This window comes from Bombina bombina, chromosome 3 (assembly GCF_027579735.1).
Source record: "Bombina bombina isolate aBomBom1 chromosome 3, aBomBom1.pri, whole genome shotgun sequence".
NCBI lineage: Eukaryota > Metazoa > Chordata > Amphibia > Anura > Bombinatoridae > Bombina > Bombina bombina.
This window is the reverse complement of record NC_069501.1, coordinates 1018472655-1018486372: the sequence shown is the minus strand read 5'-3', so window position 1 is coordinate 1018486372 and position 13718 is coordinate 1018472655. Positions and strand designations below refer to the sequence as shown.

Sequence of the window (13718 nt, the reverse complement as noted above, 5' to 3'; positions counted from 1 at the left end):
AGAATGAAGAAAATTTGATAATAGGAGTAAATTAGAAAGTTGCTTAAAATGTCATGCTCTATCTGAACCACGAAAGAAAAAAATTGGGTTCATTGTCCCTTTAAGTATTGAAAACATACTTACCGAAAAACACCCATCCACATTTAGCAGATAGCCAAACCAGTACTGAAACAGTTATCAGTAGAGATAATGGAATATGAGAGTATATCGTCAATCTGAATAAGGGAGGTAGGAGATGAATCTCTACGACCGATAACAGAGAACCTATGAAATCGATCTCCCGCAAGGAAAACCATTACATTCAATAGGTGATACTCCCTTCACATCCCTCTGACATTCACTTTACTCTGAGAGGAATCGGGCTTCAAAATGCTGAGAAGCACATATCAACGTAGAATCTAAGCACAAACTTACTTCACCACCTCCATAGGAGGCAAAGTTTGTAAACCTGAATTGTGGTTGTGGTGAGGGGTGTGATAGGCATTTTTTGAGGTTTGGGAAACTTTGCCCCTCCTGGTAGGATTGTATATCCCATACGTCACTAGCTCATGGAGTCTTGCCAATTACATGAAAGAAAGGAGATTTTAAAACGTCTCTTGTTTTTGTGTAAAATTGTGCTTTTCCCAGACTTCATAGAGAGGCCAAAAATCAAATTCTGTAACCTGCAAATCGAATAGCTGGTTTAGAAAATGTGGAGCATTTTATGAACCAATTTTACTTTTTGGCCTCTCCAGGGAGTGTGGGACAAAGCACAAGTTTTACACAAGATAAATAGGTGTTTAAAGGGACAGGAAACCCCAACATTTTCTTTTATGATTTGGATAGAACATACAATTTTAAGGAACTTTACAATTTACTTTAATTATCAAAGTTGCTTCATTATCTTGTTATCCTTTGCTGAAGGAGCAGCTTTACACTACTGGCAGCTAGCTGAGCATATCTAGTTAGCCAATCACAAGAGAAAAATGTGTGCAGGCACCAATCAGCAGCTAACTTCCACTAGTGTAGGATATGTGCATATTCTTTTTAAACAAGGGATACCAACAAAACAAAGCACATTTGAAAATAGAAGTAAATTTAAAAGTGTCTTAAAATTGCATGCTCTATCTGAATTCTGCAAGTTTAATATTGACTTTCATATCCCTTTAATGTCCTTTTAATAATCTTACCTAGTGGATTTCCAGCAGTCATTTAATCTATAAATGGCAACTCCATCCTATTTCCGACATATGATTATTTCTCTTGTAAGGTGTATCCAGTCCACGGATCATCCATTACTTGTGGGATATTCTCCTTCCCAACAGGAAGTTGCAAGAGGACCACCCACAGCAGAGCTGCTATATAGCTCCTCCCCTAACTTCCATATCCAGTCATTCTCTTGCAACTCTCAACAAGCATGGAGGTAGTAAGAGGAAAGTGGTGAAATGTAGCTGTTATCTTGCTTCAATCAAAAGTTTGTTATTTTTAAATGGTACCGGAGTTGTACTATTTTGTCCCAGGCAGAAAATTAGAAGAATCTGCCTGTGATTTCTATGATCTTAGCAGGTTGTAACTAAGATCCATTGCTGTTCTCACACATGACTGAAGAGAGAGATAACTTCAGTGGGGGAATGGCGTGCAGGTTATCCTGCTATGAGGTATGTGCAGTTAAAATTATTTTCTAGAAGATGTGAATGCTAGAAAAATTCTGCTGATACCAAATTTATGTAAGGTTAGCCTGAATACAGTGATTTAATAGCGACTGGTATCATGCTTACTTTCTGAGGTAATACTCTTTTATATTTACAATATAAAACGTTTGCTGGCATGTTTAAACGTTTTTATATATACTTTGGTGATAAAACTTTATTGGGGCCTAGTTTTTTCCACATGGCTGGCTTAAATTTGCCTAGAAACAGTTTCCTGAGGCTTTCCACTGTGTTACTATGAGTGGGAGGGGCCTACTTTAGTGCTTTTTTGCGCAGTAAAAATTACAGACTGAGACATCCAGCTTCCTCCAGGAGTCCCATGAATGCTATAGGACATCTCTAAAGGGCTCGGAGGCTTTCCAAAATCGTTTGTTGGGTAAGGTAGGCCCACAGCAAGGCTGTGGCAGTTGGTGTGACTATTAAAAAACGTCTATATCATTTTTTTGATCCGTTTTTTTAACTAAGGGGTTAATCATCCATTTGCAAATGGGTGCAATGCTCTGTTAGCTTATTATACACACTGTAAACATTTTGTTTGATTTACTGCCTTTTTTCACTGTTTTTCAAATTCTGACAAAATTTGTTTCTCTTAAAGGCACAGTACCGTTTTTATTTTTTGCTTGTTAACTTGATTTAAAGTGTTTTCCAAGCTTGCTGGTCTCATTGATAGTCTGTACAAACATGTCTGACATAGAGGAAACTCCTTGTTCATTATGTTTAAAAGCCATGGTGGAACCCCCTTTTAGAATGTGTACCAAATGTACTGATTTCACTTTAAGCAATAAAAATCATATTATGTCTTTAAAAAATTTATCACCAGAGGAATCTGACGAGGGGGAAGTTATGCCGACTAACTCTCCCCACGTGTCAGATCCTTTGACTCCCGCTCAAGGGACTCACGCTCAAATGGCGCCAAGTACATCTAGGGCACCCATAGCGTTTACTTTACAAGACATGGCGGCAGTCATGGATAATACACTGTCAGCGGTATTAGCCAGACTACCTGAATTTAAAGGAAAGCGAGATAGTTCTGGAGTTAGACGAAATACAGAGCATACTGACGCTTTAAGAGCTATGTCTGATACTGCCTCACAATATGCAGAAGCTGAAGAGGAGAGCTTCTTTCTGTGAGTAATGTTTCTGACTCAGGGAAGATGATGCAACCTGATTCTGATATTTCTACATTTAAATTTAAGCTTGAACAACTCCGCATGTTACTCAGGGAGGTTTTAGCTGCTCTGAATGACTGTGATACAATTGCAGTGCCAGAGAAATTGTGTAGACTGGATAAATACTATGCAGTGCCGGTGTGCACTGATGTTTTTCCAATACCTAAAGGGTTTACAGAAATTATTACTAAGGATTGAAATAGACCAGGTGTGCCGTTCTCTCCCCCTCCTATTTTTAGAAAAATGCTTCCTATAGACGCCACCACACGGGACTTATGGCAGACAGTTCCTAAGGTGGAGGGTGCAGTTTCTACTTTAGCAAAGCGTACTACTATCCCTGTCGAGGACAGTTGTGCTTTCTTAGATCCAATGGATAAAAAGTTAGAAGGTTACCTTAAGAAAATGTTTATTCAACAAGGTTTTATCCTACAGCCCCTTGCATGCATTGCTCCTGTCACTGCTGCTGCGGCGTTCTGGTTTGAGTCTCTGGAAGAGGCTTTACAGGTAGCGACTCCATTGGATGACATACTTGACAAGCTTAGAGCACTTAAGCTAGCCAATTCTTTTGTTTCTGATGCCATTGTTCATTTGACTAAACTAACGGCTAAGAATTCTGGTTTTGCTATCCAGGCGCGCAGAGCGCTATGGCTTAAATCATGGTCAGCTGACGTTACTTCAAAGTCTAAGCTGCTTAATATTCCCTTCAAGGGGCAGACCCTAATCGGGCCTGGTTTGAAGGAGATTTGAAGGTCATGCTCTTCCTCAGGATAGGTCCAAATCAAGGGCCAAACAGTCTGATTTTCATTGAAACAAAAAAAGAAAGGGCGCCTCCTAGTGTAGCCAATTTTTGTAAGTAGATAATATATATTCGCAGATTTTGTACTCACATGTAGTGAAGGCAACGATAATGCCTAGGTAGATGGTCTGGAAACTTATCAGTGTCCCAGTTGACTGTGCACCATGAGAAGGGCTGCTCCTCTTGAATGGAAAAGATCTGGAAAAATGGAAAAATATACAGAGGGCGACTCCTAGTGCAAATCAGTTGATACAGTTGTAAGCCCCAAATGATCCCTTTAGAGAGATACTCACATATTATGGAGCACACTATAGTGCTAATGAGGCAAGCTGGGTATATTATGGTGGCCCAGCGCACATAACACTCTGGCAAGCAGTGGATCAATGTAGCAAATAAAAGATAGGAGACTCCAGAAGTATATCAAAAATGAGTTTTATAAATATAAATAAATGAACATAAAAACAATCAGTAAAACACGCTACGCGTTTCTCAGAGCTCACCACTCTGTTTCCTCAGGCAAGTTCTACTGAAATATGACTGAAGTCTCCTATTTAAACCCAAAAAAACTAATTGGGATGTCGGTTACACCCTTTGCACACCCTTTTAATTAGCTCTTGCTACTATTACCATAGCAACTCTGCTGACTCCACCTAACATTCCTTAAATGGCATATACAACATGTTTTATATATTTACTACAGAGATCTGATAAAGATAACTTCGTATGTTATTCAACATTGGTTAAATTCTTAGTACAATGTAACAGATCATCCTATAAAACTAAGGAACACTTACATTTGTATAGATAAATCTATCAACCAAAAACCTATATTTATCACAATATAGAGTGACTGTATTTATTTGTAGTTTATATACTTTCCAAATAAAAATAAGTATATGGTACTTAGCTTTATCTTCTTGTTTTTTGTTTGCAGTGCTAGGACCATCTTGTGTTACAGTATGTGTGAGATATAGCTAATCGATGTATGTAGTTTTTCGCTCGACTTTTGTTTCCTTGTGTTAGGATAGGTCCAAATCAAGGGCCAAACAGTCTGATTTTCATGCCTTTCGAAACTTCAAGGCAAGTGTGGCATCAACTTCCTCTAATGCAAAACAAAAGGAAACTTTTGCTCAGTCCAAGACGGTCTGGAGGCCTAACCAGACCTGGAACAAAGGTAAGCAGGCCAAAAAGCCTGCTACTGCCTCTAAGACAGCATGAGGAACGGCCCCCTATCCGGTAACGGATCTAGTAGGGGACAGACTTTCGCTCTCCGCCCAGGCGTGGGCAAGAGATGTCCAGGATCCCTGGGCGTTGGAAATTATATCCCAGGGATATCTTCTGGACTTCAAGGTTTCCCCCCCAAAAGGGAGATTTCATCTTTCACAATTATCTGCAAACCAGATAAAGAGAGAGGCATTTTTACACTGTGTACAAGACTTCCTAATTATGGGAGTGATCCATCCAGTTCCAAAGGAGTAACAGGGACAGGGATTTTACTCAAATCTGTTTGTGGTTCCCAAAAAAGAGGGAACCTTCAGACCAATTTTGGATCTAAAGATCTTAAACAAATTCCTTAGAGTTCCATCATTCAAGATGGAGACTATTCATACCATCCTACCTATGATCCAGGAGGGTCAATACATGACTACAGTGGATTTAAAGGATGCTTTTCTTCACTTTCCGATACACAAAGATTATCATCGGTTTCTCAGGTTTGCCTTCCTAGACAGGCACTACCAGTTTGTAGCTCTTCCCTTTGGGTTAGCTACAGCCCCAAGAATTTTTACAAAAGTTCTGGGGTCGCTTCGGGCGGTTCTAAGGCCGCGGGGCATAGCAGTGGCCCCTTATTCAGACGACATCCTGATTCAGGCGTCAAAACTTCCAAATTGCCAAGTCTCATATGGACATAGTGTTGGCATTTCTGAGGTCGCATGGGTGGAAGGTGAACGAGGAAAAGAGTTCTTTATCCCCTTCACAAGAGTTTCCTTCCTAGGGACTCTGATAGATTCTGTAGAAATGAAAATTTACCTGACGGATCCAGGTTATCAAAACGTCTAAATTCCTGCCGTGTTCTTTATTCCATTCCTCGCCCTTTGGTGGCTCAGTGCATGGAAGTAATTGGCTTAATGGTAGCGGCAATGGACATAGTGCCGTTTGCACGCCTACATCTCAGACCGCTGCAACTCTGCATGCTCAGTCAGTGGAATGGGGATTACACAGATTTGTCCCCTCTACTAAATCTGGATCAAGAGACCAGGGATTCTCTTCTCTGGTGGCTATCTCGGGTCCATCTGTCCAAGGGTATGACCTTTCACAGGCCAGATTGGACAATTGTAACGACAGATGCCAGCCTTCTAGGTTGGGGTGCAGTCTGGAAATCCCTGAAGGCTCAGGGATCGTGGACTCAGGAGGAGTCACTCCTTCCAATAAATATTCTGGAACTGAGAGCGATATTCAATGCTCTTCAGTCTTGGCCTCAGTAAGCAACTCTGAGGTTCATCAGATTTCAGACGGACAACATCACGACTGTGACTTACATCAACCATCAAAGGGAAACAAGGAGTTCCCTAGCGATGTTAGAAGTCTCAAAGATAATTCGCTGGGCAGAGATTCACTCCTGCCACCTATCAGCTATCCATATCCCAGGTGTATAGAACTGGGAGACGGATTTTCTAAGTCGACAGACTTTTCATCCGGGGGAGTTGGAGCTCCATCCGGAGGTGTTTGCTTATATGTTTCCACCGTTTCCTCTGCTCCCTCGTCTGATTGCCAAGATCAAGCAGGAGAGAGCATCGGTGAGCCACGCAGGACCTGGTATGCAGATCTAGTGGACATGTCATCCTTTCCACCTTAGACTCTGCCGTTAAGACTAGACCTTCTACTACAAGGTCCTTTCAATCATCCAAATCTAATTTCTCTGAGACTGACTGCCTGGAGATTAAACGTTTGATGTTATCAAAGCATGGCTTCTCCGAGTCAGTCATTGATACCTTAATACAGGCACGAAAGCCTGTCACCAGGAAAATTTACCATAAGATATGGCGTAAATATCTTTATTGGTGTGAATACAAGGGTTACTCATAGAGTAAGGTCAGGATTCCCAGGATATTATCCTTTTTCCAAGAAGGTTAGGAAAAAAGGATTGTCAGCTAGTTCCTTTAAGGGACAGATTTCTGCCCTGTCTATTCTTTTGCACAAGCGTCTGGCAGATGTTCCAGACGTTCAGGCATTTTGTCAGGCTTTAGTTAGAATCAAGCCTGTGTTTAAACATGTTGCTCCACCATGGAGCTTAAATCTGGTTCTTAAGGTTCTTCAAGGAGTTCCGTTTGAACCTCTTCATTCCATAGATATCAAACTTTTATCTTGGAAAGTTCTTTATTTTGGTAGCTTTTTCCTCGGCTCGTTGAGTTTCCGAGTTATCTGCCTTTCAATGTGATTCTCCTTATCTGTTCCATGCAGATAAGGTAGTTCTGCATACCAAACCTGGGTTTCTCTTGCAAGGTGTATCCAGTCCACGGATTCATCCTTACTTGTGGGATATTCTCATTCCCTACAGGAAGTGGCAAAGAGAACACACAGCAGAGCTGTCCATATAACTCCCCCTCAGGCTCCGCCCCCCAGTCATTCTCCTTGCCGCTCTAACAAGTAGCATCTCCACTGGAGGGTAAAGTGAATGTGGTGTTAGATTTGTAGTTTTTATATCTTCAATCAAAAGTTTGTTATTTTTAAATAGTGCCGGTTTGTACTATTTACTCTCTGGCAGAAAGTGATGAAGAATTCTGCTGAGAGGGAAACGATTTTAGCATGTTGTAACTAAAATCCACTGCTGTTCCCACACAGGACTGAGGAGTACCAGAAAACTTCAGTTGGGGGGAACAGTTTACAGGCTTAACTGCTATAAGGTATGTTCAGTCATTTTTTTCTAGTCAAGACTTAGTAATGCTAGAAGACTGACAAGAATCCCCATGTGGGGAAGGTAAGCCATATTCTGAGACTCAGTATAGAAGGAAGGCTTAATTAACAGGGATCAAAAACTGGGGATCATTTTTGAAGATTTAGTAAAAAAAAGTGTGTGCTTTTTATTATTTAAAGGCACAGTACCGTTTTTTCTCAAATTGTATTTTTCAGTATTTGAGTGCTGTTCAAGTCTATTTACTTGTCTGTTTAACATGTCTGAGCCTAAAGATAGACGTTGCTCTATGTGTTTAGTAGCCATGGTGGAACCCCCTCTTCATTTGTGTTTTAAGTGCGCTAATGTGTCTATGCAGTTTAAAGATCATGTTGTGTCACTTAAAGATGTAGCCCAAGATGATTCTTTGACAGAGGTAACGAGGATAGCCTACCTTCCTCTCCCCATGTGTCAACACCAGTTACGCCCGCGCAAGCGATGCCTAGTACCTCTAGCGCATTGGCCCCTATTACATTACAACAATTAGCAGCAGTCAGGGATAATTCCCTTGCGGCATTCCTATCCAAACTGCCAGTTTTTCCTAAAAAGCGTGATAGCTCGGTCTTAAGAACAGAGTATGAGCAATCAGAAGCTTTGGATGATTTATCTGTTGTACCCTCACAACACTCTGAAGTGACGGTCCCTAAGGTGGAGGGGGCAGTTTCAACACTAGCCAAACGCACAACCATACCAATAGAAGACAGTTGTGCTTTCAAAGATCCTATGGATAAAAGAAAATATTTGTTCAACAAGGTTTCCTTCTCCAACCTATTGCCTGCATTATTCCTGTAACTACTGCAGCGGCTTTTTGGTTTGAGGCGCTGGAGGAGTCGCTCCAGAGGGAGACTTCATATGACGAAGTCATGGATAGAATTCATGCCCTAAAACTGGCTAATTCTTTTATCACAGATGCCGCTTTGCAATTAGCTAAGTTAGCGGCGAAAAATTCTGGTTTTGCCATAATGGCGCGCAGAGCGCTTTGGCTCAAATCATGGTCGGCCGACGTGTCGTCCAAAACAAAATTATTAAATATCCCTTTCAAGGGAAAGACCCTTTTCGGTCCTGAGTTGAAAGAGATTATTTCGGATATCACTGGGGGTAAGGGCCATGCCCTCCCGCAGGATAAACCTTTTAAGGCTAAAAACAAGGCTAATTTTCGCTCCTTTCGCAACTTCAGGAGCGGCCCTGCTTCAACCTCTGCAACCGCAAAGCAAGAGGGTAACGCTTCACAGCCCAAAGCAACCTGGAAACCTTTGCAGGGCTGGAACAAGGGAAAACAGGCCAAAAAGCCTGCGGCTGCTACTAAGACAGCATGAAGGGGTAGCCCCCGATCCGGGACCGGATCTAGTAGGGGCAGACTCTCTCTCTTTGCTCAGGCTTGGGCAAGAGATGTTCCAGATCCCTGGGCATTAGAGATCGTTGCTCAGGGATATCTTCTAGAATTCAAGGACTCCCCTCCAAGGGGAAGGTTCCACATTTCTCGTCTGTCTTCAGACCAGACAAAGAATCAGGCGTTCTTACGCTGTGTAGAAGATCTACTCAAGATGGGAGTGATATCTCCAGTTCCAATTGCAGAACAAGGACTGGGTTTTTACTCAAACCTGTTTGTGGTTCCCAAAAAGGAAGGAACTTTCTGGCCAATCCTGGATCTAAAATTTCGAAACAAATTCCTCAGAGTTCCATCATTCAAAATGGAGACCATTCGGACAATCTTACCGATGATCCAGGAAGGTCAGTATATGACTACTGTGGATTTAAAGGATGCGTACCTTCATATTCCTATCCACAAAGATCACCATCAGTTCCTAAGGTTCGCCTTTCTGGACAAGCATTACCAGTTCGTGGCCCTTCCCTTCGGGTTGGCCACCGCTCCCAGAATTTTCACAAAGGTGTTAGGGTCCCTTCTAGCGGTACTAAGACCGCGGGGCATTGCAGTAGCACCTTATCTAGACGACATCTTAATACAGGCGTCGTCTTTTCACAGAGCCAAGGCTCATACGGAAATTGTTCTGGCCTTTCTAAGGTCTCACGGGTGGAAGGTGAACGTCGAAAAAGTTCTCTGTCCCCGCTCACAAGGGTTCCCTTCCTGGGAACACTAATAGACTCGGTAGAAATGAAAATATTTCTGACGGAGGTCAGGAAGCTAAAGCTTTTAACTACTTGCCGAGTTCCTCATTCCATTCCTCGGCCATCTGTAGCTCAGTGCATGGAGGTAATTGGATTAATGGTTGCGGCAATGGACGTAGTCCCTTTTGCCCGAATACATCTCAGTCCACTGCAACTGTGCATGCTCAAACAGTGGAATGGGGATTATGCAGATTTGTCTCCTCAAATACAACTGGACCAGAAAACTAGAGATTCTCTTCTCTGGTGGTTGTCTCAGGATCACCTGTCTCAGGGAATGTGCTTCCGCAGACCGGAGTGGATCATTGTAACGACCGACGCCAGTCTGGGACTCCCTGAAAGCTCAGGGCCTATGGTCTCGGGAAGAGTCTCTTCTCCCGATAAACATTTTGGAACTGAGAGCGATATTCAACACGCTCCAGGCATGGCCTCAACTAGCGGCGGCCAAATTCATCAGATTTCAGTCGGACAACATCACGACTGTAGCGTACATCAATCATCAGGGAGGAACAAAGAGTTCCCTAGCGATGAAGGAAGTAACCAAAATTATCAGGTGGGCGGAGGATCACTCCTGCCATCTATCTGCAATTCACATCCCAGGAGTAGACAACTGGGAGGCGGATTTTCAACCGGGGGAGTGGGAACTCCACCCGGAGGTTTTTGCTCAGCTGACCCAGCTATGGGGCATTCCAGAATTGGATCTGATGGCGTCCCGTCAGAACACCAAACTTCCTCTTTACGGATCCAGGTCCAGGGACCCCAAGGCGGCATTGATAGATGCTCTAGTAGCGCCTTGGTCCTTCAATCTGGCTTATGTCTTTCCACCGTTTCCCCTTCTCCCTCGGCTGGTAGCCAGAATCAAACAGAAGGCTTTGGTAATTCTGATAGCGCCTGCGTGGCCACGCAGGACTTGGTATGCAGACCTAGTGGACATGTCATCTGTTCCTCCATCGAGGCAGGATCTTCTAAAACAGGGTCCATTCTAGCATCCAAATCAAGTTTCTCTGCAACTGACTGCTTGGAGATTGAACGCTTAATTCTATCTAAGCGTGGGTTCTCTGAATCAGTAAAAGATACTCTGATCCAGGCTAGAAAGCCTGTCACCAGGAAAATTTACCATAAGATATAGCAAAAATATCTTTGTTGGTGTGAATCCAAGGGTTACTCGTGGAGTAAGATTAGGATTCCAAGGATATTGTCTTTTCTCCAAGAAGGATTGGAGAAAGGCTTGTCAGCTAGTTCCTTAAAGGGACAGATATCTGCTCTGTCTATCCTGTTACACAAGCGTCTGGCAGAAGTACCAGACATTCAAGCGTTTGCACAGGCTTTAGTAAGAATCAAGCCTGTCTATAAACCTGTGGCTCCTCCATGGAGTCTAAATTTAGTTCTTTCAGTTCTTCAAGGGGTTCCGTTTGAACCTTTACATTCCATAGATATTAAGTTATTATCTTGGAAAGTTTTGTTTTTGGTAGCTGTATCTTCTGCTCGAAGAGTTTCAGAATTGTCTGCTTTGCAGTGTAATTCACCCTATCTGGTGTTCCATGCAGATAGGTAGTTTTGCGTACCAAACCTGGTTTTCTTCCTAAAGTGGTTTCTAATAAGAATATTAACCAGGAAATCATTGTTCCTTCTCTGTGTCCTAATCCATCTTCAAAGAAGGAACTACTGTTACACAATCTTGATGTGGTTTGTGCTTTAAAATTCTATTTACAAGCAACTAAAGATTTCAGACAAACATCATCCTTGTTTGTTGTTTATTCTGGTAAGAGGAGAGGTCAGAAAGCGACTGCTACCTCTCTTTCCTTTTGGCTGAAAAGCATCATCCGATTGGCTTATGAGACTGCTGGACAGCAGCCTCCTGAACGAATTTGCGCTCATTCTACCAGAGCTGTGGCTTCCACATGGGCTTTCAAGAATGAGGCTTCTGTTGAGCAGATTTGTAATGCAGCGACTTGGTCTTCACTGCATACTTTTGCCAAATTTTACAAATTCGATACTTTTGCTTCTTCGGAGGCTATTTTTGGGAGAAAGGTTTTGCAAGCAGTGGTGCCTTCCGTTTAGGTTACCTGTCTTGTTCCCTCCCTTCATCCGTGTCCTAAAGCTTTGGTATTGGTATCCCACAAGTAAGGATGAATCCGTGGACTGGATACACCTTGCAAGAGAAAACAGAATTTATGCTTATCTGATAAATTACTTTCTCTTGCGGTGTATCCAGTCCACGGCCCGCCCTGGCAAATAAGTCAGGTTAAAATTTTTTGTTTAAACTACAGTCACCACTGCACGCTATGGTTTCTCCTTTTTCTCCTAACCGTCGGTCGAATGACTGGGGGGGGGCGAAGCCTGAGGGGGAGCTATATGGACAGCTCTGCTGTGTGCTCTCTTTGCCACTTCCTGTAGGGAATGAGAATATCCCACAAGTAAGGATGAATCCGTGGACTGGATACACCGCAACAGAAAGTAATTTATCAGGTAAGCATAAATTCTGTTTTTTACCTAAGGTGGTATTTAATAAGAATATCAATCAAAGATTGTTGTTCCGTCTTTGTGTCCTAATCCTTCTTCAAAGAAGGAAGTCTATTACACAATCTGGACGTGGTTCGTGCTTTAAAGTTTTACTTACAAGCTACTAAAGATTTTCGTCAAACATCTGCTTTGTTTGTTGTCTACTCTGGACAGAGGAGAGGTCAAAAGTCTTCGGCAACCTCTTTTTCTTTTTGGCTAAGAAGCATAATCCGCTTAGCCTATGAGACTGCTGGCCAGCAGCCTCCTGAAAAGATTACAGCTCATTCTACTAGAGCTGTGGCTTCCACATGGGCCTTTAAAAATGAGGCTTCTGTTGAACAGATTTGCAAGGCTGCGACTTGGTCTTCGCTTAATACTTTTTCAAAATTTGATACTTTTGCTTCTTCGGAGGCTATTTTTGGGAGAAAGGTTTTACAGGCAGTGGTACCTTCCGTTTAAGTACCTGCCTTGTCCCTCCCTTCATCAGTGTACTTTAGCTTTGGTATTGGTATCCCACAAGTAATGGCTGATCCGTGGACTGGATACACCTTACAAGAGAAAACATAATTTATGCTTACCTGATAAATTTATTTCTCTTGTGGTGTATCCAGTCCACGGCCCGCCCTGTCATTTTAAGGCAGGTATTTTTTAATTTTAAACTACAGTCACCACTGCACCCTAGGGTTTCTCCTTTCTCTGCTTGTTTTCGGTCGAATGACTGGATATGACAGTTAGGGGAGGAGCTATATAGCAGCTCTGCTGTGGGTGATCCTCTTGCAACTTCCTGTTGGGAAGGAGAATATCCCACAAGTAATGGATGATCCGTGGACTGGATACACCACAAGAGAAATAAATTTATCAGGTAAGAATAAATTATGTTTTTAACCATTTGACCCCAAGGATTGAGTTGTAACGATGAGCTCCTGTCCACCCTGCATCATTAATTGTTTTTAGTTTTTTGCTGTTGGGTGGTTAAACAAATCAGAAGCCATAACTCTCACTATTATACAAACTTCTGCTTGGTCGTATTGCCTTTAATGTTTTTTTTTTTTTTTTTTAAATTTAAAAAACTGTCAATAAGCTTTGATAGCACAAACCAGTTTGTGCACTAACATGCACTTTCTGTTAGTTTCAGGGTCATAAAAAAAGCTTTAACTTTTTTTTCATGCAAAAAATATTTTAACATGATTAAATAGTTCTCTTTCATATGCTTGATGGACATTTTTACAGTTTAATGTCCTTTAACAATAGCTGCACAATTTTTCATGCTGTCACAAGAAGCCACTATACTAACAACAGCACATCTATCAACTACAGCACATCTATCAATATGTTTCTACAAATATTATAATATTTTCATTAAGACACTATTACTAAATGCCAGTGAGACTCATTAAAAAATCCTTTTTGCACCAGATATTATATTCTGGGCCTTTGTTTGGGTATACTGTTAATTGCATGATACACAGTGTACAAAACGACTTTGCAAA

General features: G+C 42.0%; 1 protein-coding gene across 1 annotated transcript in view; it reads left to right on the top strand.

The window, feature by feature from the left end:
• B4GALNT1 (beta-1,4-N-acetyl-galactosaminyltransferase 1) overlaps positions 1–13718 on the top strand; it is a 407445-nt gene that overhangs the window by 316172 nt on the left and 77555 nt on the right. The window lies entirely within an intron of this gene.